Source organism: Ornithorhynchus anatinus, chromosome 1, assembly GCF_004115215.2.
Source record: "Ornithorhynchus anatinus isolate Pmale09 chromosome 1, mOrnAna1.pri.v4, whole genome shotgun sequence".
Lineage (NCBI taxonomy): Eukaryota > Metazoa > Chordata > Mammalia > Monotremata > Ornithorhynchidae > Ornithorhynchus > Ornithorhynchus anatinus.
In genome coordinates, this window is record NC_041728.1 from 55666345 (window position 1) to 55675921 (window position 9577).

The following is a 9577-nucleotide window of genomic DNA, read 5'->3' on the forward strand; positions in this document are numbered from 1 at the left end:
AAGGGAGAGGTGGAGGAGCAGAGGGAAAAGGGGAAAATGAGGCTTTAGCTGCGGAGAGGTAAAGGGGGGATGGCAGAGGGAGTAGAGGGGGAAGAGGAGCTCAGTCTGGGAAGGCCTCTCGGAGGAGGTGATTTTTAAGTAGGGTTTTGAAGAGGGAAAGAGAATCAGTTTGGCGGAGGTGAGGAGGGAGGGCGTTCCGGGACCGCGGGAGGACGTGACCCGGGGGTCGACGGCGGGATGGGCGAGACCGGGGACGGCGAGGAGGTGGGCGGCGGAGGAGCGGAGCGTGCGGGGTGGGCGGTGGAAAGAGAGAAGGGAGGAGAGGTAGGAAGGGGCAAGGTGATGGAGAGCCTCGAAGCCTACAGTGAGGAGTTTTTGTTTGGAGCGGAGGTCGATAGGCAACCACTGGAGGTGTTTAAGAAGGGGAGTGACAGGCCCAGATCGTTTCTGCGGGAAGATGAGCCGGGCAGCGGAGTGAAGAATAGACCGGAGCGGGGCGAGAGAGGAGGAAGGGAGGTCAGAGAGAAGGCTGACACGGTAGTCTAGCCGGGATATAACGAGAGCCCGTAACGGTAAGGTAGCCGTTTGGGTGGAGAGGAGAGGGCGGATCTTGGCGATACTGTAGAGGTGAAACCGGCAGGTCTTGGTAACGGAGTCTGTCCTATGTCGGCCTTCAGAGGTAGGCATCGGATGAATCGACCAACCAATGGCATTTACTGAGCGCTTTTGGTGTGCAGAGCACTGTTTTAGGCGGTGGGGAAAATACAATGCAGCAGAATTGGTAGAAACAAGCCCTGCCCTCATCGAGCTTACAGTCTACCGGATCTTCTCTGCATCAGATTTCTGCCCACTCCACATATCTTCTACAATTCCTGGCACCCTGCCGGTCTTCAAGCTCCCTAAGGAATGTCAAGGAAAAAATAGCTTTGAAAACCACAGGGGTGGCATTATTTCTTTTCTACAAAGATTCTCCAACTAAGCGGGCTTGAAAATTATGGACTTCAAAAGGATAAAAACCTGGCAACCGAATGCGCGTATCTGGCTTCGGAATCCCATTCTACGGCGTTCGGCTCACGGTTGAGGAGACTCCTTCAACCACGATGTCGAGAGAGTGGACATTCCCTAATGAATGATGCTCCCGCCCTTCCAGGTGGAAGTCTGCAATTTTTTTCCCCTCACTAAAGTGGAATTTAGCAGGTTTATAGGGTTCTGGGATAATGACGAATCAAATTCATAGTTCTCTTAGAAGCGTAGGTGCGCACCACACACACACACCTCTTAAAATTGTTCCAGTGGCAAAAAAACAGTAGCACTAGATAGAAAGAAATCCAAAAAATATACGCCACTCTACTGTCAAACAGGACGCAGAACTTCCGAAACCATAAACGGCACGAAACAATGCTTAACCTAACAGGTCAAGCATCTGCATATACCTAGCTGTTCCCAACGTTCTTCAGTTTGACCCAGGATCTCTTGAACCTGAAAAAAAAGCATATACAAAACTTTAAGACAATAATTCTAACAAGTCCCTAAAGACGACCAAAATCCCAGTCCAGCACAAGACACAGATACGTATTCTTGCAACCCTGGAAAACGTTCTTGGAACGATTTCAGACACCACAGCTATTGCACTGTCGGTGCAGGCAAGCAGTGAACTTCTTTCAAAATCAAGTTTCAAATAATAAGTATATCCGATTGGACGTTTCTTTTTTTTTTTTCTTCCCGGGGGGTCGCTAAACTTTCAAATGAGCGAGAAAGAGAGAAGGGATGCTATCAAACTCTGTTTTATGCTTCCAGCCTACGGCCGGAGATCGAAAAGCCAACCGCCCCTAGGCATCCAAAATCGATTCCTTCCATCAAATCGATCAAAACGCCGGCTTTGAAAGGGAAGTCACTTGAAGCCACGGACACCAGGCTTATAGCAGTTCTCAGTGTTCGGCAGAAACCACTCCCTTTGCCGAACCATATCTTGACTGCGACGCTGCTCTAACTGTTGATAGATAGACAGATGACACGAGAGAGGTCATCATCGCCGTGACAACAGTATCTGGTTTGGTGTCAGAGGAATATTGCACATGGCGCTGCTGCCCCTTTAACAGTCATGCCTCAGCTTCCTCTGGGCTATGTTCTCTCTGCGAGCCCCATCCGCCCAGGGTACTAACAACCCAGAGCACCTCCGAGGCTGCAGATGACGCACCCGACACGCTGGGATGGCAATACCTGTCTTGAACTCAGCGAGGAAAAAGGGCCTCCGGTCCACACCCCCTCCGGCAGAGTCACACAAGGCAACGGCAGGTAACTCGCTCTCCAGAGGAGATACGGTCTCCCCTGCTGCTCTCTCCTGAGGGGACTCACCTTTTCTCACTCCCCTCCACAGATACCTCCCCGCCCCCGCCCCGCCACTTCCATCCACCTCTCCCCTCCCATTTCCCGAAGAGGTTTCGATGCCTCTCTCGCCTTCCTTGGCGTGCCGGATGCGGACGTTCCCGACAAGCTCCCGAGCCGCCAGCTCCCTCTCAACTGCGACGGCCTCCCGCTCCACCTCCGGATCTCATCATCACTTGTCGTCATACCATTTCTCACTTTACCAACTCTGAAATCCCCCCGCTCTGACCGCAACCTCCTATCCTGACCTCTCTTACGTGCCTCCTCCCTGCAAAACCGTCCTCGTGCCCTCCCAGGGACCTGCCATCCTCCCCCCCCCCCCCGGCCCTCGGTCATTTACCCCAGGCCGCCATGCTCTTTTTGGACTTCCTGCCCAATCTCGCCTCTCTGGATGCACAGGTCCAAGCCCTCCACTCTGCCCTCTTGGCCAGACAGCTCCCTCCCCCTTGTCCCTCTGTTCTTCTTACCCCTCCAGCCCTCGATCACCTCCACTGCTGCCCGCATGCCAAGGGGCTCAGTTGGCAGAAATCCAGGCCCCCGTCCGCTCTCGTTCACTTCGACTTCACCCTCGCCTGCCATAACCCCGCCCCCCCCTTCCGCTCAGGAACACTACCTGCTCTCATAGGAGTCAGAGGTCATGGGTTCTAATCCCGGCTCCGCCACCTGCCAGCTGGGTGACTTTGGGCAAATCACTTAACTCCTCGGGGCCTCAGTTACCTCATCTGTAAAACGGGGATTAAGACCGTGAGCCTCACGTGGGGCAACCTGATCTCCCCGTATCTACCCCAGGGCTTAGAACAGTGTTCGGCACACAGTAAGCGCTTCACAGATACCAGCATTATTATTATTATTAGACTGTGAGTGCCACACTGGGGGACTGGGGATTGTGTCCGGATCAGATTATCTGATACTTATCCAAGCGGTCGGCAGATAGCAATCAAATACCATCATTTATTATGATGACTATTACCATTAGTTGCTCTCTTCCCACACCCACGCCATCGTGCCTACCCTCTTTCCTTCTTCCCTTCCCTGTGGGCTCCGGCCCCGACTCCCTCCTTCCATTCCTGTCCCTAAACCCTAAACACCCACTGCCCCCATTTCCTCCCCTCAGTCGACCCTCCAGTTCCGCCTCCTTCGCTCCGCCGAGATGGCTCTCTCCAAGGTCACCGAGCCCTCCTCCCTGCTCAGATCGAACGGCCGCCACTCCGTCCGCATCCTGCCCGACCTCTCGGCAGTCTTTGCCGCTGTGGACCACCCCCTAGAAACCCTAACGGACCTTATTTTTTTCCCGGCACATTTCCCTCCTGGTTCTTCTCTTACCTCTCGGGCCGATCCTTCTCGGTCTCTCTCGCCATCGCTCCCTCCAGCTCTCACCACTCAACTCCAGATGTCCCCGGCAAGGCTCTGTTCTGGATCCGCTTCTCGGCTTAACGTTACTCCCGTGGCGGGTTCATCTGCTTCCCCGGCTTCCAACGCCACCCCGAGCCAGTTGACGCCCAGATCTATCTAACCAGCCCCGACCTTTCGCCTCCTCGGGATTCTCGCGCTTCCCCGGCTTCGAGTTCAACCCGTCCAAAACCGAACTCGTCATCCCTCCCAAACCGTCCCCATCTAACCGCCCCCTTAAAGTTGGCAACGTAACTTCACTCCCCGTCTCCGAGGCCTGTAACCCCGGCACCCTCCCCGACTCTTCCCTTTCAACTCTCCCAGTCCGTCGCCCGTTTTTCCTCCGCGACATTTCTACAGTTCTCCCCATCTTCTCCATCCCGACCACCACGGCATCGGGTCCGAGCGCTTACGTCGAGGACCGCGTCAGCCTCCTCGCTGATCTCCCTTGATTCCAGTTCACACCGCAGTCTGGCGGCCTGTTTACTTTTGCAAAATGCTGCTCTGCATCTCTCCGCTCCTCAAAGGCCTCCAACGGTTGCCCCTTAATCTCCGCATCGAGGAGAAATCACTGACGACTAAAACGGCAGGGAAGCCGGGTGGCCTGGTGGAAAGAACACGGGGCCCGGGAGGCGGAGGACCTGGGTTCTATTCCCGGGCTCCACCGCTTAAAATAAAAAAATAAAATACATGGTAGTGTCTGTTAAGCGCTAACTATGTGCAAAACACTAGCGCTGGGGGATACAAGGTGATCAGGGTGTCCCACGTGGGGCTCACAGTTGTAACCCCCGTTTTCCCGATGGGGCGACTGAGGCCCAGAGAAGTGAAGCGACTCGCCCCAAGTCACACAGCTGGCAAGCGGCGCAGCCGGGATTCGAACCCACGACCTCTGACTCCCCAGCCCGGGCTCTTTCCACCGAGCCACGCTGCTTCTCTAGCCACGCTGCCGCTTGCTGCCGGGCGACCTCGGGCGAGTCCCTCAACTTCCCGACGCCCGTTTCCTCGCCTGTAAAATGACGATACCGGTTATCTCTCCGACTCGGGTTTGGGAGCTCCACGAGGGCCGGGGACTGTGTCTGACCTGATTATTCTGTACTTCCCCCAACCCCTGGTAGTGTTTGGCCCAGAATAAGCACCTAAATAATAATGAAAAATATTAACTGGCTTCGAGGCCTTCGGTCAGCTCTTTCCCTCGTGCTTCTGCACCTACCCCTCTGGACTGGAACCTCATTGTGGGGCGGGAATGTGTCTGTTTTACTGCATTTTCCCAAGCGCTTAGCAGGGTGCTCCGCACACAGTAAGCGCTCAATAAAAACCACTGATTGAGCCCACGGGCTTCATTTCTTTCACGCTAACCACCTCAGTGTGCCTTATTCTTGTCTCTCCTGCCACGGACTTTTTTATTTATACGTCATCTGCAGCCTGGGAGGACTTGCCCAAGGTCACACAGTAGACAAGTGGCAGGGCCGGGATTAGAACCCATGCCTTCTGATTCCCCCCTTTTAAAGTTGGGGGAACTGAGGCCCGGAGGAAGTGCAATGACTTGCCCAAGGTCACACAGCAGACAAGTGCTGGGGCCCGGATTAGAATCCACGTCCTCTGATCCTCCCCTTTTAGAGATGAGGGAATAATAATGTTGGCATTTGTTAAGCGCTTACTACGTGCAGAGCACTGTTCTAAGCGCTGGGGGAGAGACAGGGTCATCAGGTTGTCCCACGGGAGGCTCCCAGTCTTCATCCCCATTTTACAGACGAGGGAACTGAGGCCCAGAGAAGTGAAGTGACTTGCCCACAGTCACACAGCTGACAAGTGGTAGAGCTGAGGCCCAGGGAAGTTACTTGCCCAAGGACACACAGCAGACCAGTGGCAGGGCCGGGATTAGAACCCACGTCCTCTAATAATAATAATGTTGGTATTGTTAAGCGCTTACTATGTGCAAAGCACTGTTCTAAGCGCCGGGGTGGGGGGATACAAGGTGATCAGGTGGTCCCACGTGGGGCTCACAGTCTTCACCCCCACTTTACAGATGAAGTAACTGAGGCCCAGAGAAGTGAAGTGACTTACCCAAAGTCACCCAGCTGGCCAAGTGGCGGAGTCGGGATTCGAACCCACGACCTCTCCCAGGCCCCGGCTCTTTCCGCTGCGCCACGCTGCTTCTGAATCTCCCCCACCTCCCCCTTTTAAAGATGAGGGAACCGAGGCCCAGAAAAGTGACAGTGACTTACCCAGGGTCACCCAGCAGACAAGTGGCAGGGTCAGGATTAGAACCCAAGTCCTCTGGTCCCCGCCCTTTTAGAGTTGAGGGAACCGAGGCCCAGAGAAGTGGAATGACTTACCCAAGGTCACCCAGCAGACCAGTGGCAGGCCGGGATTAGAACCCACGTCCTCTAATAACAATAATGATAGCGTTGGTACTTGTTAAGCGCTTACTAGGCGCCAAACACTGTTCTAAGCGCTGGGAGTGGGGGGATATAAGGTGATCAGGTGGTCCCACGTGGGGCTCCCAGGCTTCAGCCCCATTTTACAGATGAGGAAACCGAGGCCCAGAGAAAATAAAGTGACTTGCCCAGGGTCACCCAGCAGGGCAGGATTAGAACCCACGTCCTCTGATTCCCCCCCCCCCTTTAAGAGATGAGGGAACTGAGGACCAGGGAAGTTAAAGTGACTTGCCCAAGGTCACCCAGCAGACCAGGGGCAGGATTAGAACCCAGGTCCTCTGAGCTCCCCCACCCCCTTTTAGAGATGAGGGAACTGAGGCCCAGAGAAATTACAGTGACTTGCCCAAGGCCATCCAGCAGGGCAGGATTAGAACCCACGTCCTGATTCTCCCCCTTTTAGAGATGAGGAAACTGAGGCCCAGAGAAAACAGAGTAACTTGCCCAAGGTCACCCAGCAGGCCAGGGGCAGGATTAGAACCCACCTCCTCTGATCCCCCCGCCCCCCCCTTTTAGAGAAGAGGGAACTGAAGCTCAGAGGAAGTGAAGCGACTTGCCCAAGGTCACCCAGCGGACCCGGGGCCGGATTAGAACCCAGATCCCCGTGCCCGCCGGGCCCGGGACACGTGACGGAGGCGGGGGGGGGGGGAGAAACCCGTGCGCTCCTCTCCCCCTTCCCCCCCCACCCCGCGGCCGCGCGCCACCAAGGGCCCCGCGCGAGCCGCCCCGCGCGAGCCGCCCCGCGCGAGCCGCCCCGCGCGAGCCGCCCCGCGCGAGCCGCCCCGCGCGAGCCGCCCCGCGCGAGCCGCCCCGCGCGAGCCGCCCCGCGCGAGCCGCCCCGCGCGAGCCGCCCCGCGCGAGCCGCCCCGCGCGAGCCGCCCCGCGCGAGCCCCGGACCGGAAGCGGAAGTCCTGCCCCGGGGTGACGTCACCCGCCCCCCCCCCCCCCGAGCGCCCGCCTCAGGCCCTTCTCCTCACAAAAAAGATGGCGGCCGTCAAGCGCCCCCCCCCCCCCTCATCCCCTCCGTCGGGCGTCTTGATTCAGCGCTAACGGGGAGGGGAGCTAGTGACGAGCGGCGGGGCTCAGGGGAAAGGGCCCGGGCTGGGGAGTCAGAGGTCGTGGGTTCCAATCCCGCCCCTTGTCAGCTGTGGGATGGTGGGCGAGTCACCTCTCTGGGCCTCAGTGACCTCCTCTGGAAAATGGGGATGAAGGCTGGGAGCCCCACGTGGGACCACCTCATGACCTTGTAACTCCCACAGCGCTTAGAACAGTGCGTGGCACATAATAAGCACTTAAATGTCATCATTATTATTATTATTCCTCTGAGCCTCAGTTCTCTCATCTGTAAAATGGGGGTGAAGACTGTGAGCCCCAAGTGGGACAACCCCATCACCTTGTAATAATAATAATAATAATGTTGGTATTTGTTCAGTGCTTCTTACCCAGTGCTTAGAACAGGGTTAGAGCGCATAGTCAGGCTTGACAAATGTCATTATTATTATTATTATTATTCCTCTGAGCCTCAGTTAGCTCTTCTGTAAAATGGGGATGAAGACTGACATGGGACCACCTGATGACCTCGTAATAATAATGTTCGTATTGGTTTAGTGCTTCTTACCCAGTGCTTAGAACAGGGTTAAAGCGCACAGTCAGTGCTTGACAAATATCATCCTTATTATTATTATTCCTCTGAGCCTCAGTTCCCTCATCTGTAAAATGGGGGTGAAGACTGTGAGCCCCAAGTGGGACAACCCCATCACCTTGTAATAATAATAATAATAATGTTGGTATTTGTTCAGTGCTTCTTACCCAGTGCTTAGAACAGGGTTAAAGCGCACAGTCAGTGCTTGACAAATATCATCCTTATTATTATTATTCCTCTGAGCCTCAGTTCCCTCATCTGTAAAATGGGGGTGAAGACTGTGAGCCCCATGCGGGGCAACCCCATCACCTTGTAATAATAATGATGATAATGTTGGCATTTGTTCAGTGCTTACTACCCAGCCCTTAGAACAGGGTTAAAGCACATAGTCAGTGCTTGACAAATATCATTATTATTATTATTCCTCTGAGCCTCAGTTAGCTCTTCTGTAAAATGGGGATGAAGACTGACATGGGACCACCTGATGACCTTGTAATAATAATGTTGGTATTGGTTTAGTGCTTACTACCCAGTGCTTAGAACAGGGTTAAAGCACATAGTCAGTGCTTGACAAATGTCATCATTATTATTGAGAAGCAGCGTGGCTCAGTGGAATGAGCCCGGGCTTGGGAGTCAGAGGTGGTGGGTTCGAATCCCAGCTCTGCCACTTGTCAGCTGGGTGACTGTGGGCCAGTCACTTCACTTCTCTGGGCCTCAGTTCCCTCATCTGTAAAATGGGGATTAACTGTGAGCCCCACGTGGGACAACCCGATCACCTTGTATCTCCCAGCGCTTAGAACAGTGCTCTGCACATAGTAAGCGCTTAACAAATACCAATATTATTATTATTCCTCTGAGCCTCAGTTCCCTCATCTGTAAAATGGGGGTGAAGACTGTGAGCCCCATGCGGGACAACCCCATCACCTTGTAATAATAATGATAATGTTGGCATTTGTTTAGTGCTCACTACCCAGCGCACAGTCAGTGCTTGCCAAATGTCATCATTATTATTATTATTATTCCTCTGAGCCTCAGTTCCCTCATCTGTAAAATGGGGATGAAGATTGTGAGCCGCCCCCCCCCCCGTGGGACAACCTGATGACCTTGTAATAATAATAATGATAATAATGATGATAAGGTTGGCATTTATTTAGCGCTTACTCTGTGCCCAGCGCTGTTCTCCTCGCTGGGGTAGATACAGGGTGATGAGGTGGGGCTCACAGTCTTCATCCCCATTTTAGAGGTGGGAGAACTGAGGCCCAGAGAAGCGTAGTGACTTGTATCCCCCCGCCCGCCCAGTGCTGAGCACAGCGCTTGGCACATCGTAAGTGCTTAACAAATGCCATCGTCACCATCATTGGGCACGTCGCTCTCCCGGGGAAGGAGCTAACGCTGGGCCCGGCCGCCAAAGCGCCCTTTCCCTCTGCTCCTCCGACCCTCCCCGCAACCCCAACTGTCCCTTCCAAGCGCTTGGTCCAGTGCTCTGCACATAGTAAGCGCCCAATACTATTGGAGGAACGGATAGTCTCTAGCTGTTGCCCAATTGCCCCTTCCAAGCGCTTGGTCCAGTGCTCTGCACATAGTAAGCGCCCAAGACTATTGGAGGAATGGATAGTCTCTAGCTGTTGCCCAAGTGTCCCTTCCAAGCGCTTAGTCCAGTGCTCTGCACATAGTAAGCGCGCAAGACTATTGGAGGAACGGATAGTCTCTAGCTGTTGCCCAATTG

At 54.5% G+C, this 9577-nt stretch overlaps 1 long non-coding RNA gene and 1 other non-coding gene across 2 annotated transcripts; both read right to left on the reverse strand.

The window, feature by feature from the left end:
- Positions 1 to 577: 577 nt before the first annotated feature.
- On the reverse strand, positions 578 to 4447 carry LOC103170602. The gene is made up of 3 exons (XR_486287.2): positions 3709 to 4447; positions 1434 to 1479; positions 578 to 899 (listed from the first exon to the last, which is right to left on the reverse strand). It is a non-coding gene; the product is annotated as an uncharacterized LOC103170602 (long non-coding RNA).
- LOC114817712 lies at positions 1915 to 2191 on the reverse strand. The gene has a single exon (XR_003765574.1).
- Positions 4448 to 9577: the final 5130 nt, after the last annotated feature.